The sequence below is a fragment of the Rhipicephalus sanguineus genome, unplaced genomic scaffold (genome assembly GCF_013339695.2).
Source record: "Rhipicephalus sanguineus isolate Rsan-2018 unplaced genomic scaffold, BIME_Rsan_1.4 Seq686, whole genome shotgun sequence".
In the NCBI taxonomy this organism is placed as follows: domain Eukaryota; kingdom Metazoa; phylum Arthropoda; class Arachnida; order Ixodida; family Ixodidae; genus Rhipicephalus; species Rhipicephalus sanguineus.
The window spans coordinates 3,923-20,072 of record NW_023615767.1 but is presented as its reverse complement, the minus strand read 5'-3'; the positions used below and the strand labels follow the sequence as shown (position 1 = coordinate 20,072).

General features: G+C 43.6%; 1 pseudogene; it reads left to right on the top strand.

Annotated features, from left to right (window-relative positions):
* Positions 1 to 15,389, top strand: part of LOC119378097 (serine/threonine-protein phosphatase 2B catalytic subunit 2-like) — a 57,504-nt pseudogene extending 42,115 nt beyond the window's left edge.
* Positions 15,390 to 16,150: the final 761 nt, after the last annotated feature.

The window sequence follows — 16,150 nt, the reverse complement described above, 5'->3', positions numbered from 1 at the left end:
TTCGTGCGTGCGATATACAACACGATCGAGTCCGTTACCGGCAATCGCGATCAATTTTGCGCACGCGATAGGTACGGCAGAATAAAGAGTAATCACTTACCTGTGAAAGAATCCAGCGCCGATTTGTGCCCAGAGTCACATTGAAATTGTGGATCCGATAGGCCTACTGTCTTCTCGGCCGCCATACCCCCGGTGGCAACGCAGTGCCATGGCTACGCTAGAGATATACAGGGCGGCGTCGCGATGTGTCGAGACCAGCTCCAGACTTCATGGGTACGGCGAAATGTAAAAACAGCACGACACGCTCATCCACGCATACGTGTATATCAAAGGCACTGAGGCATAGTTAGTTCCTAGATCGGCAAACTCTCCGAGTGCGACACAACCGCCAACACACCAGCTCGAACACAAGTGGGGAGACTGACTCGAGCAAGGAGGACGGTTAGTTCCCTTCACAACGGTTTGCACACGGAACGTATCTCTGCACACGGCCTGCATCTCCCGCGCGGTTCATCCTCTTGCAGACCAACTGGTTTGCACACCTCCACACCTCCCTCTGCGCTTGCTCGTCGACGGTCTATCCGTTCATCGTGCGCGCCAATTGGGCTCCGTTACTCCTCTTTCAGGTAATTTTGCCTTAGTGTAACCGTGGTTATCGCAAACAGAGAAGCTGGCAAGATGGCGGACAAGCTTCGCACCAGTCGTGAACTGGCGCAGTTAATTAGCAGCTTCGTGTTGTTTGAGGATTTTCACGAAACGCGACTCCAGCCGGTGAGCAAAACTCGTGGAAAACTAGGTTCGCCGTGGAACGGCTATCAACACAGACTATTTTGTCCTCGGCGGGATTAGCAAAAGCGAATCGCTACACGTTTCTTGGGGGAATTGCTTTTCGCATTGCTCATGTCTCGCCGTCTCAGAGCCTCAGGTCGTTCCAAGTTCAGTGTCGACATCCTGAACAATGGACGAAAATGGTGCCGCCAAGGCAGCGATGGCAGTGGATTTTGCATTGTCTGCAGTCAGACTAGTAAACGCGAACAGCATTGTTTTGCAGCGATAAAGCGACATGCTACAAGAAAGAGGCACATTGAGGCCACGAAGCAGCACTGGAATTCAGCAGGTGTACTGAAAACTCCAAAGGCCTACATGTCAGACGTATTTGGACTTGACAAACATTGGAACCCAATCCGATACAGGCTTTTTGCGAACCCACAGTAAACCAATTTAGGAGGCGTTGATGTAAATGTAACCGGCTGATACGAATTGTGAAATTCCCCAGCCGAATTCTACTGTGTCAGATGGGTCAAAATTTGGATGTTCCAAACACTTTTCCGCGTCGCGGCGGGTGATACAAACTTTGATACCGAATTCGTCGAGCGACGGCCGAGAGCAGAATGCTGTTAGTTTAGGAAGTGCGCGCGGCCAGCGCGCACACTGTCACAACTGTGGTTATCGTTTGCCACAACCGTTGTGGGCGAAACCGCAGTCGCTCTTGACACTCATGTATGGCGACAACGAAACTGACAGAACTCCGAAAGTGCACGCGTGTCCAATGCCACCCAGTCCAAGCGATGCTGCTTCCCGCAAACGCTGCGGACAAAACCGCGGCAGTGCTATTATAGATAGCAACAAACGACGTAGTTTGAAGGCACGTGTGCGGCCAGCGCAGGCGGATTGAAACGGAACTGCCGTTTGCCACAACCGCCGCGCACGAAACCACGGTCTCTATCAACACGATCATAGATGCGACTATGCGCTCTGAAGGTACACGGCTGACGCAGGGGTAGATTAAAGGCTATATAGTCGTAAAAAAAGCACGAAGCAGTGGCGTAACCAGGGGCAACTTTTACTACGGCATACAGAGCCCAAAGTGACACTTGACCACATCTTTGAGGGAAATAAATGTTTTGTGCGTATATCGTGGTTTGAAAACAGGTTTTGCTAGTTTTTTTGATGACGAAATTTTGGCTGATACGAATATTGTCGCTCCCCCTTCAGATTTGTATCACCGAGATTGTACTGCAGTTGGGAAACCCTACCTGTGTTGTTTTGTTTGGCCACCCTAAGCTATTATAAGACCGCAGCGCCAATGTTTACGTTTACGGGACTGTTACACTCATTATTGGGCAGAACTTTTTATTTCAAAAAAAGTTCCTCCTTATTTAACTGTTTTGCTTCACACGGTTCATTTTTCCACTTGGCAGTGAGCTTTTAGCTTTTTTCGTGCTCCCAACGCGTTTTTGGCTGCTCCAAAATGCACTTTTTGCTGCTCCAAAAACCTGCTCCAAAAAGCTTCAGTCAATCACATCACTGCGCTCCACCAACTCAACTTCGTCACTGGTACACGCATTAGGGCACTCAGCCACGATATAGTTGAAGGATAGAACCACGGAGCTGAGAACAGCATCATCCACAAAAATGTAGTCATGTGCGATTCTTTTGGCACCAACCGCTGTAGGTGTGAAAGATCTAAGCATGCGCAACACGACCAGCGTTACAAGTCTAACCAAGAACTGCACGAACTCCTCCAACAAATAACTATGATGATGTGTCCACGCCAGTGCGACGGTGGAACAAACTCCCAAGTTTCGAAGACCTTTTTTCGTGAGTGCTAAAAAGTTTAAAACCAATTGGGCCATAGATGCCATCTTTTCAATGTGAATCTCGAGGGCTATGCTTTTGTTTGCAACCAGCAAAGGTATGTTATGGTTGTTGCTTGCGCCACTCATGAGGCTCTTGAGGTCGAGCTAGGCCAAGCTGTGTGAAAAGTTAACATGGTCGCTTTGCTGGCTCGGAGTGCACTTCATGATGTGTCATACGGGAATGCTCCCGAAGTTGCGACTTAACAACAGGGTTCCCAATACATTGCATCCTAAGGATCTATGCTGGGACTGGCAGAAAGCAACTAAAAGCTGATAAAGCGCAGTGAGGACGTAACAGCGGGGTTCTACTGTATGTGTTTCCGTAGATTTGAGTAGTATGAATGGCCAGTGAGATCAGCGCGAAAAGACAGACAGGAAAGAGAGCCACAAGGATGACCAGTCGTCCTTGTGCCTTCTGTTTGCTTGGTCTTTTCAAGCTGTATTAAACATCTCGCCGCACATTTGAAGTATGCATATGCTGCTACACATTCATAATTTATCGATATATTTGTGCAGATATATTATTCTATAGAACCTTGTGAATGACCAGGGGAAGTATGCGATTGCGTAAAATTCAAGAGAATATTTTACATACTCCAAATTATTTGAGAAACACAATGTCACAGTATTTTTTAGAACCGCATAGTCTCCTAGGGCTTAGAAAAAGATGTTCACAAGTCATCTTCATGCAATGCTGCAGGCACAAAAGAAAAATTCTGCCAGTCAAAGGTTGCGCAGTCCACAGGTTGTATATTCTGCATGAAGTGCTGAGCTGTGTCATACAGCAAAGAATGCCTGTACTCCTTTTTTGTCATACCTGCGGTGTTGCCCGTCTTTCGCCAGAGTGGGGCTGCCTGCCTTTGGCTCTGTACTTTGACCTACAGAGTGTAGTCGCTGGTGCTCGCGCACCTATCTCTTTCATCACAATGTTTGTGTTGAAGCCATAGACCACACAAAGGTCACTTCACTAGCTGTAACAGTTTTTCTTATAGGAGTAGGCTGCTAGCCTTTCTTTGTGTGACATTCCAATTTGTTGCTATCGCTTTCAATTCATTGCCTTGCCCTTGTGGCTTTTTTCTTTGAACCGTCATCCTGCTTTGGCATTTCTCTGTCGGTAGCAGCAATAGATCTTGTTGTTTTGATGTTGGTGCCCAGGGCGTCTGCCAGTTGCTTTCGGTCGCCACCGTGCCTGTACACGTCCAGTCCTCGCCCTGTCGAGTGTGGACACCTTGATGTTTTTTTCTACGAGGATTGCCTGAATCTTTGAAATGTGGTCCTAGCTTGCAGCCGTCCATGACTTCACCTATTAGTACCTGGTTCTACCTAGTACCTGGAAGTGTTGTTTTCTGAAACATGCGTTTTAAAAGCGGCCACACTTGAGCTTCACGGTGCTGTCGGTTACATGAACATGCGCACTCCTTTGATGCTTTTGTGGAAAACCTATGGTACATAACACCAATAAATGTGTGGTTAGTTTTTTTGAATATCTTTTAATTTGAAGAATGGAATACATCCGTAAGTCACCAGCTCATGTCTGGCTGAGCAGACAATTGCGAACTCTTTTGCAAAAAAAAAAGCCTTAATGTCGTGTGCTAGCAGACGACGTGAGTCTCTGCCACATGCGATCTACAGTGCATGTGATGATCTGAAATAGACCTTTTCAAATACATCAGTGCCACCAACGGGCACACAAGCGCCCATGAGAAAAGTGTGTATGCTGCAGTAACTGCTGAGACGAGCGCGTGAGCCTCACGCTTTAGCTCTGTGCCTGTGCCGTGCCAGCACTTCTCAGACCAAGTGAATTTTGCAAGATGAATATATTATTGCATAATGAACCATGAAGTCCTGTGCTGCGACGGCCGCTCACGATTTCAGTCTGTTCACAGGTTTCCGCTGCCACTTTTGTACCGGACAAGCTTTCCAAAGAGTCATTAAAAAGAAAAAGATTGGGGGCCAGTATGCCCTATGGCTTGAAATAAATAAAACGATCCAACTCATTTTCTGAGGTGAAGTGTAGGAGCAACCTATGCAATTCACAGATGTACTTGGCATCATTGCCGCCGACACTGTCGACGAGCGCAAGGCTGCGTTCTGATATCTAAAGAGTACGCGAGAGAGTGTAGTCCGCATTTAATAAAATGAGGCATGCATTGATATGACAGCGTGGGCGTCACTCACAACACAGACAACAGATGATAAGCTTACATCACCCGTCACTAACTGCAGGTGTTGCATTTACAAATGCCGGTTGTGCTTTCGCGTGTTGGCTCACAGGGGACTAGTCATAGATACGTGTGGTCGTGAACGATGATGGAGTACTGAATACTTTTTAAAGGACATAGTGGCTAACTGTAATTGGCAAGTGCATAAGTGTTCATGACATCAAATGTTCTAGCGTTAAGGTGTCTCTTGCAATTACATGAGTCATTCATATCAGCACAATAAAAGTAATTGTTGAATAAACGTGAATTTGGTGTTTCACCTCTTACTACTCTAGGACGTCTTTATGGTATTGGCACGTAATAACGCACATACTGCTTAACTGCTACTGCTACATCTGATATCATCCACTCGGTGTTACCTACACTGACTGCGTTATTCCTTTCACGTTTAAAACGTAGAGATACATGCAGGCGCATTCGTTCGATATGTGTAGTATCTACGGTGTAAGAATAGTCAACAAGGGGTGACGTGTTCTTTTTGTTTCGTGCTCCCATGGCGCCAACGAGCAGTGGGCGACCAAGCAGCCTCTTGACATACACATTTTCCATAGGGCACCGTGTGCCCGCGGGAAATATAGCGATGAAGCATATAAACTGACTCGGGGCTTAAACTTTTGCCACATGTTCTGAGTGTATAGATTTCGCACCTCGACATGTAATTTAACCATGCTGCTTTTTCAATTTTAATGTTTCACACCAAGATGTTGGGGAAAATACTGCAGTACCTATTCATAAGCACTAGCATGCAGTGGAAAAAAATTGATCCTGTCGTCTCATGTCAACCTTGTTTTGACATTTAAACCATCTAAACTAGTAAACCTCTTGTTTTGTTGTTGTATATGGTCAATTAAAGCTGTTCGCTATTGGATTAAGCATGGTGGCACTTGGATTAAACTCACTGGCACATGGCTAGTTGCGCTGGTGCTTGGGTTAATATGTTGGCACATAGATTAGTTTAGCACTCATATTAGTTTGGCACTCAGATTAGTTCTGTAGCACTCGGATTATTTTAGCTGGCACTTGGAGCTAGAAAACCTGCAGTAGTGATATTGAAAAATTTTATCCTGTGCCTGTATCCCTTTCAATTGTGAATTATGACCAGTTGTCAGTAGTGTGAAACTTGCACTGCATTTCCAAGGTGCAATGTTCTCTTGCAAGCAAACATGTGGGAATGTGATGATTTGCACATTTAGTGATTAATCATAATTAGGGTGTAATTCTATATTTTTCTGGAGTCAGTCATGTATTCTTGCATGACCAAAGTGACCAAAGTTCATCTGACGCCTGAAGTATATGTGCAATCTATTAGTGGTTGAATTCACTTCGAGAAAACAAAAATGATACTTTGGTATTGGTGCCAGCTTGCAACATGTCGAACAACTCTTCGTACATAGTTGCCACCTGCAGAATGATTTTCTGCAGCAATGCCAGCACATCTAAGCTAAATAAAGATGCATTGAATGTGCAGGAGGTTCAATTCATCCAAGACTCAATGTTGTTTTTTCACGACCACCAGTGATGAATTGGGTGAAAATAATTGGCCTCCACAAAAAGTAGACACTGTGCCTGGGGTAGGTAATCCAAGGATCGGAAGGCTGCTACAGTTGCACCAATGCGTGCATTTTTTTAAAGCTGCAACATCCATGCTACAATGAGACAGACTGCTCCTATGCTGCTCCAAAGCATGGCCTTCAAGAGTTCGTGAAACAGTGAAACAGCCTGCGCAACCTCAGAGGCTACAACCATGACGACTTGTGGTCCATGCCAGATAGTGGTTGTTGCCACCCTATTGAAGTGCCATCACTTCTCCTGCCTTTCTCAAGCCCGAGATAATTGGATCTAGTGTGCATTCGTGCATAATTGTGCACGCTTAGACAATTTCACATTTCTGCTGGGCTCCGCATTCATAGTTCCTACGTATGGCTCCCAAAGCTTCCCAAAGTTTCCCAAGGTACTGTAACTCTACGCACTTGTACTATAGTGCCTTCGTCGAAGCCACGAAACAGCTAGTATTGGGACAGCTTTCTTCATGGCCGGCACACTTTGTCTTGCAACATCTTGCATGCATTATCCCTGAAGAATCTAGCAGCACCCGGGCCGCAGTCACCACTGTGCATTGGCTAAACAGAAGTCTTGCGAGTTTGTTTTATCAGAGAGTACCCGTACGACTTTCTGGAGTTCGTAGTGGTGCCACAATCCACTATTCTACAGCGGTATCTGAATATAAGTACGTAGGCCTCCTTTTAACTTCAAAATTATCCTGGTCGAACACATAAAAATAACTTGAAACAAAGCATTAAGGAAACTAGGATACGTGTGCCAAACCTGAGTATTGCCCCCCAAAAAACTAAGCTATAAAACACTTGTACAACCAATTCTTGAATATGCAGCTATCGTACCGAACCCTTACAAACCTTGTGACACTGATAGAGAGTCTGTTCAGGAGGAGGCCATTCCTTTTATACACCCACTGCGATAAAAATTTTTCGATGGCATCTCGTTTGGCTCTGCTCGATTTAACTCTCTTTCTCGTCGTCGCCACATTGACTCTTGACTCTCTGAAATTCTTGGACTTACTGTTTTACTCGGCACATTCTCCTTTAATATATCTATCGTGTGCGAGTCCCTAGTCTCAAGAAGCAGTAATGAGCTAAACTTATCGGTCTTTTTCGCTCGCTCTAACATTTTTAAGTACAGTTTTTTCCCAGGACTATTGAATCTTGGAACTCTCTGGTCTGTACGACCCATCGCTTGACAAAGAATTTGCGATTGCCATTGAATGTGCCCGTTAACCTTGTTCTTACATTTTTGTTTTCTTTTTTTCTGTTTTTTAATTGTATTCTCCCACTCCTGCTATAGCCCTATGAAGGCTGCAGTATGTGTAAACAAAAAAATTGTGATGCGCCCCGAAAAATTAGTCTCCTATTTAAATCCAAAATTATTAGTGGACTAAGCGCTGCACTCATAAAAACTTTTATTTGTAGTAAAAGCATCAAATTAGTCCTTTTCTTAAGCATGTTAAGGATAGCTTCTTTCTATTCTGTGGCATTCCAAAATAGCGGAAACGCCCTATTGCTCACTTGTGGTGATCGCTTGCAAGATAACCGAGAAGACCTAACATTTTGTACACCACGATTGTCTCCGGCATACTGGTTTCCACTCTGCCACACAGAAAAGATTTGAGAGGTGTCTGAAGTAAAAAACCGCATGTATGGTAGTTAAACCATTTGGCCACTGGTGCCTGCAATAGCCAATTTATTTAATTAGGCAACAAATTGAATTATCTGTGATTTATTGAAATAAAAGATATTTCAACGTACTTATCTGCACTTTACTGAAACTGCTGGTAAATGTGTTTCCTTGTATATAGGTTAAAATAGCTGATGTTCTGGGAACATATCAAAAAAGGTTAAGCACTCATTATACATGCGGAGGTGTAACTATTTTTCTGACGGCAAACTACTTTGTGCTATGGAGGTGTTCACTCAATAAAGATACTAGCAGTCTTTTGTTCTGACATAAGTAACTTCTCTGCTGTTGGCTGAAGGCCACATTTCAGTCAGCTGCGCAGTTTTTCAAGTTGGCTTGTTTCATGTCTTTTTCATGTGAAGCTTCTATTGACTGACCTGTGTAGCTGGTGGTGGTGTTCCAAAAAACTCTCCTCACCCACAGCTGGCGTGCATCAAAGAAATAATAAATAAAACAAAGTAATTTTATTACCAGGGCTGGGGTTTGAACCCCCCCCCCTTCGAAAGCAATTGCCTTGGATGCTAGGCCACCGCATGCCCATGCTTGCCCAATGTGAACTGAACTGAAGCACACGAATGCGTTCTACCGACAATGCAAAAAACAGTTGGGAAGCAGTACACTTGCTATGGGTGCTTCATTGAAATATTTTGTTTTGGTGAACTAAGTGATTTGCTGGACAATGTGTAAGGTCGATATCAGGAATTGCATATTTCATGAAAATTTTCAGCTTCGAGGAAAATTAAATTTCCAACCAGTGTTCCATGATGTGTAATGGGCCTTTCGTTGGGCCATTTCTACAGGCTGACGAATGCTGCAAAGAATGTGAAAGACGCCATGCCGATTCAGCCCGAAAACGGGTTCCGGGGATAGCTGCTACCTATAAGAAAGAAAAGCAGTACGTCAGGCATGCCCACGCCAAGCTTCGCTTGTTCCCATCTCCTCGATTGGGAAGGGCTACCACAATTTTTTGTGGTACAGTTAAAACTCGACATAACCAAGCCCATTTTACAAATTTCCCGATAATGAAGAAATTTCCATTCCCCGGGAGGTACCCATAGAGTTCAATGTTGTCATCAACTCTAATTAACGAAGTTATCGTACCACTAAACCTGATTTAACGAAGTTTTACCGGAAACAAATGAGCGAAAAATGCAGCGATTTCTTCCTAATTTTGAGACAGAGGCTTTTTCTTCAGGCTTACCCCGTAACGCTATTGCGTTAAAACATCACGCCCCCCTAGTCACGAACTAGCTTTGTTGTTACGAGGATGCACGCACTGCCCATGCAAGAAACAATTGACTTCACGGTTGTAGCACTTCTACATACCAAAGGGCGCTGTAGGAGTGTCGTGGTTTGTTGTCCCTGTAAATGCTCCCACAGGAACACTGTGGTTGCATTCATTATTTACCCATCTTTCTTGCTCTACCTGCTCACAACAATCACTGCATTCGTTCTCCCTGTCTTTGCACATCGCAGCAGCTTGTCATAACTGTCTACCTTCGCCTGTACCACCCGGACAAAGAGGTACCATGTCCAGGCTGCCCTTGAATTTTCAGATGCACGGCGTGTGCTAGTCGCAAATAAGGTACCGCGGTAGCTTTCTTGGTGCCGCCAGTTACAATTTAGATTTTGAAGGACCGAAAATTCGTTTTCGATTTTACGAACTTCCCGAGTTAACGAAATAATTCGGTGCAATCATCACTTTATTAAATCATTATATTGATTTGTTGTCTTGTTGTTTGGCACTTTTCCAAAAAACTTTCTGATACACTCGTCATTTTAATGCACCTACCGTAAGATGCCGAGCAAGCCCCCCCCCTCCCCCCCCCCCCACGGTGAAGGATAATCCGACCAGATTTGGAGGGGGGGGGGGGCTTGCTCGGTCCCGGACTGAAATTCGAGATGATGGCGGGGGAGCCGCTAAAAATAAAAAATGCCTATCTATGTTTTTAATGAAATGCTTATTTTTTACCGTTTTTATTCCCCATCGTCAAACCATTGAAGCAGCGACCGGTTTGACTAATATACGACCAGCCACATGACAACGGAATTTCATTAACAACATTAGATACGCATTTGGTGTACTCATCCTTGTGGTTTTTTACACAAGCGATGCCAGTCTTGAAAAAAAGTGGCTGCAGGGGAGGATGTGGGGGGGGGGGGGTGTGCTTGCTCGGTCACTGGCACTTATTTCAGATCTCCCGAAAAAGGGAGGGGGGTGCTTGCTGGGTGGGGGCGCTTGCTTGGTATTTACGGTAGTCATTTAAGTTCGTGCTATATCTGTAACAAAAGCAATAAGCAGCTTTTATCCAGTTTTTTTTTTTGTCTTTGCAACATGCTACAAAATTGAGGACACCTGCTATAAATCACCATTTTTTATTCTATCAAATGTGCTACAAAATGCATTGGGCCATTCCCATCTCTATAGATATTTGTGGTTGTTTGTTATACCGAGACTTATGAACGTTCTTGTAGAGAATTTATTTCAGGTTGCAGTTATGCACAGTTAACTATCATAGCATAAAGAATTTAACTAGTGTGATTTTGGTCAGTTGCATAACCAGGGAAAAAAACGATTGTGAACATGAAGTCTCCACATGAATGCTGAGCACCCTAGTTCCCTTTAAATAAGTACCTTTGGAGGATGTGCTTGCTGCTACTGAATTTTCTTTAGAAAGAATCTGGTGTGGTTGACCTGTTCAGATAGGAAACGTGTCAGTTCCTTATGACATTGCCTAGAGGGAGAAATAGTGCTATGCTGCTGTTGTGTGCATAGGAGTGCAGGATGTGGTTGCCTTTGAATGACATTGTGGAAGAGCCAGGATGCCTTGAAGGCATGGCTAGTTAGCACCATTCATTCTGTTGCAGTGGTTCATTGACACATAAAGAACTTTCATTTTTTAATTTTACTTAAGATTTCTTTGTTCACTTTTGAGAATGGATGTTTGGAGGTATGAAACATCGAAACTGCTGATGAGCTAATAAAATTGAACTGATGACAAGGCCCGTGCTTGCAGTGCACCAACTTGTATGTTATTGCTTTTCATCACTTGATATGATCTGCAGGTAGCTGAAGTTTATTCAAAAATATAACATGGACAAATGAAAAATAATTGAGATTTTATTAAAGCGAAAGCCTTAGATGCCTCATCAAACACGAAAATTGACCGTTGGCATCGACCATCGTCTCATGGTGTCAGCGTCAACAAAAGTGATGCTAAAGTCATCACGCGATGACTTCGCCATATGACATCATCATGACGTCTCAGATCGCAAAAATACATGACATCATAGTTTGGTCAAAGGTGGGCTGATCACGGAGGCAGTGTAAAACGAGGTGAGCTGCAGAAAGCTTACAATGCCTCCAATTCTGGAAGCAGTACCAATTCACGTTAGGTGCAGAAAGCTTTCGGAGGGGGCAGGAAGGGTCAATACATTGACTGAGAAGGAAAAGATCCCCCCCCCCCCCACCACGTTTATTAAATTCACCAAGGAACGGTAGGCATTCACAACACATGACTGTCAATTAAATTAAGATGGCTTTCACCTTCAAGTTGTTGTTGGCAAATCATGCGTAAGGGACCCTGTGAGTTTCTTTTATGAAAGTTTCATCTGTGCATCCACATCCATGTTTTGTGCCAACCGTCACTGAACGCAGGCCAACAAAAGCCTCACACGTCGGCATACTTCATTCTCATGATGGCACAATGCCATTAGGAAACTGCATAGACAGTGGCACCAGATTCCTCCCTCTAGGTAATCTTAGAAGAAACTCTGGAATTGACCATCCTGTGTGACCCTTAGTTTTGAGTCTCGGAATTCAGTTCGCGAACAGGCCTGTAAAAAGAAAAAGGTTGAGTTTTCTCAAGTAAAAAAAAAATTGCTGTTTGCATTCAATTTAGCAACGACGGCTTTGCTTTTTGATTGAAGTGTGTACTATAAAAATTATGGGCCATTGCATTTTGAATGTTTGGTCTGGTGACATGATGCTTAAGTAGTGTAAGCGGATCTGTGCAAGTTATCTTGTGTGAATGAATTGTGCACAGCCATTAAAACCTGTTCCTTTAGGCTGTGCTAGACTGGTACTGCACTGTTGTTTGCAGAGTTGAAATGTCGGTGCATGTTAAAGTTAAAGTGTACTGGATCTTCTGAAGTGTGCATTGATTTTTAATAACAACTGGCTTAGCATTGTACTTGCGCACTTTGTGAGCTCAGAACATGCATTGAAGGAGCATGGGGTCCTTTTGAAAGCTGTTCCACATGAATGTATGAGCCAGAGGAGGCGTGGCCTTTTCAGCAGGCAAAGTGCTGATGCATTGTGGTCTGTTCATATATGCTGCCTCTGTAGCGTCTGACCTCTTCCTTTGGTGCATGCAGCTGGACAGGTTCAAGGAGCCGCCTGCATTTGGTCCCATGTGCGACCTGCTATGGTCGGATCCACTTGAAGACTTCGGCAATGAGAAGAATGCGGAGCATTTTAGTCACAATAGCGTCCGCGGATGCTCATATTTCTATAGGTGGGCACCAAACACTTTTTTTCAGCTGCAACTTCGGTTTTGGGATATATGGCATGGAAACACGGTCAAACCACACTATATCGAACTATTTTCAAAACAATAGTCAATGCGTAGGAAAATCTACGCCTACATCGAACAAAATAGCCAGAGCACGTCGTACATCGAACATTGAGCAGCGCTGAACGCCCCAAGAAGTTGGCTTTTTCTTGCAAAAGGGGGCTTTCCTGCATGCTTCTGGGAGAGCGAGGGGTGCGATTAAGAGGGTGCCGCGTGGAGTGAGTAGAAAGTACCACCCGACATGCTTTCTCTCGTGGTTCCTTTTTGTCGCAACCATTGGCCTGTTGCGCTTGGTCACTGTTCGCTTCTCCGCAGATTCCCTGCTCCCTTTAACACAGTTGAATGTGGAGAAAAGAAGTCTGACATCGCTACTGCATATAGCATCCTAAGAAACACGCTCATTACGATGAAAGAACAAGGCTGACATTAGGGCCAAGGTGGACTAGATGCTTCCGGCGCCCAGCTGCGTATGGAGATGTTGAAGTGCCCGTTTTACATCGATACCGTAGTTTCTTGCGTATAACCTGAATCCCTCAGCTACAAACTGCGGAAAAATAAAAACAAAAAATTCCTGTGCATTACCATGAAGCTGCCTTCTTTGAAATATTGTGAAGCAGTGCCCTAAAGCAAACTTGCACATAGAAATTCATACTGCAAATACGGTAAATTACTTAGAAGTTTTATATCAGACTACAATATATCAAACCAATTTCCATTTTTCTTTTTTTGAGAGTTCGATATATGCTGGTTTTGCTGTTGTTGTCACTAGAATGTTCTTTTAAGACAGTCTCTTGTCTTAGCTGACTTCCTTGAAAATGAGGGCATATAATTGTGTGTGAATTTGCATGTTATGGCTTGATGTGCCACAGGGGCAGGAAAAAAAGAATGACTGGATAAAAAATGTCATGTTGCATGCTCACTGGAATATAGGAAGGGGATAATTATAGGGGCCCTGAAACACCTTTGGAAGTATATAGTGACCTCACTATTGGACCAGCTTGCCTCTCCAATCTCCAGCTGCAGAAATATTTGAATTCACCAAGTATAAGCAAAATTACCGGTAGTTTATCACAGGCTTTTTGCACTTTTTCTTATCTTTCATCCTGACAAGTGCACTAAAAGCTACACACGGGCGTAGAAGAGAGCCAGCATGTGCTTACGAGCACCTCTGCGGCTTTGGAGACTGCTATATGCATCAGTAATAACCCTAGTAACATGTTCAGTATAGCACAGGCACTTAGTGTGTAAAAGAGCACCGTGTGCCACCTTGCATAAGCGTAAAAGAAAACACTGTGCAGATGGCTGTCTCTAGGACTGGATGTGCAAAGATGAGCTACCATTTGGGTGTTGTTGAATTGAGAGGCGTATGTGTGTTTTCAGTAATTCAAAACAAACAGTAGTAGTATTACTGAGGATGTTTTCGTGATGTTGAAATCAGCCAATGCTCGTGTCAATTCCTTCTACTATGTAGTCGGTCCTCTTTGGCCACGCCTGGCCCTTGCGCCACTAGAAACCACACATCATCATCATCATACGTAGTCAGTCCCACCTGCAGCGTAGTTTGCCGAGAGCAGAGCAAGCAATGTTGGTCTTGCACGATGCCTCTCAATATTCCAGTGGCATTTGCAATGTGTGCATGGGCTTTGAAATTGAAAGGTTGCCAGGCAGAGTCCAGGAAATAGGAGACAGACATAAGGGGCAGAACTGCTGCTGTTTGCCGTGAATGGGATATATGGTCATACGGTCAGTTTTTGTGTACTCGGATCTTACAGTTGCTACCATGAATAAGTTGATACGTACATGCTTTATTAAATTGTTCCTGAATTGTCTGAATACCTGCACACGTTCGTAGTTTGCTTGCACTTATTTTCCCCCTGTGGTGATGGGGTTGTAAAAGATAAAGCTAAATAATGCTGTTTAAACTGTAAAGTTACCATATTGTGCATGCAATGATTTCTTGAAGTACTTTGTTAACGAAAATGTTATTTTTGATCTTTAAACATTAGTTGCTGTAGTGCAAACATTCCAATTTTTTTTTTGCTTATGTGCACAGATAGCATGCTGATTGCAGCATACACATTTGAGGCCCAGGTGCATAGAAATTACAAACACATAGTTAATTCCTATACCAGGTGTTGGAGTGTGTAAAAATTATTACTTTCCTTTTTTGTTTCCAGGAAAGGTAGTTAAAATGTCAGTGTTTATGTGGCATTGCATGGCTTGTAAAAGCTTGTAAACACATAATTGTGAAACCTGTGTTAATTCCACAATGTAACAATACATTCTAGCTGTAAATCTGAGCTTGAATGTCGTAGAAGGTACAGGTCTAGTCTGCTTCAGCAAGACATCAAATGGACGCGAGACAGTATAAAGTAGCTGCTTAAAGTTTATTCTGCGTCGTGTGGCTTTACTGTCTCCCTTGAGCTAAGACTGTAAATGTAGAAAGTGTTACTGAAAATGAAAAACAGGTTGCATAAGTTTTGTTGATATGAAATATGTGTGTTAAGTGCAAGAAGGAGGATAACTAAGTTGGTGTGTTATACCTGTGTGCATGCAACATGACTTTTGTCATAACCTAACAGATTGGCACAGATGTGCTAATGTGCTGTTCGCCTTTTCACAGCTATGCAGCATGTTGCGAGTTTCTCCAGCAGAACAACCTCCTCTCTATTATTCGGGCTCATGAAGCTCAGGACGCTGGGTGAGTAACATGTCGCTTGCCGTTGTGCTTTGTGCAGTGCGCAATTCAGTTCCCCTAAAAGAAGGGCCGGCTGAACGTAGGATAATTCTAACCTACTTTGGATGTCCCCCAGGGGTGGATTTAGTGGTAGTATTAATGAAATTGATGGATATATTAAACAGAGGACTCCTGAGATGGCAGAATAGCACATTTGGTAAAAGTACCCACTCTGTATAGGTTATGCTGTAAAAATTATCTGCAGTGAAGCAGAAAGAGTACTAATGAGCAAGATTTTAGCCATTTTTGTCTTTATCCCATATGTCCAATCTTTTTCACATAGGTGCAAGGAAGTTCAGGATAAAAGTAAGGTTTTTAAGTAAAACAAGCTGAAGGGAATTTGTGGGGCAATAAATCTGCATATAAGTAACAAAGGGAGTCTGACTGGTCAACAGTATGAAACATGCTTGCGTATTTGTTCCTTGCACTTAAAACGAAGTGTACTTGATCACTTTCACATGAGTCCGTCAGTATATGGGACAGACCAGGCATTGCTTGAATATTAAGTTAACAGAACACCATAGTTCTTTGAAAGGCTTTTCACCTAATAAGGTCAACTTGTTGGCTAGTTGGTAAAGCATGGTGAAACGGGAAACAGCGCAGTAAAAGACGACGACAAAGAAGGAACACAAACCAACCACACGAAGCAGTGACTGACAACTGAAGTTTATTCGGGTGAAAACGTATAAATACATTCTTAGGCGCACCACGTCACAAACAAAATGATAC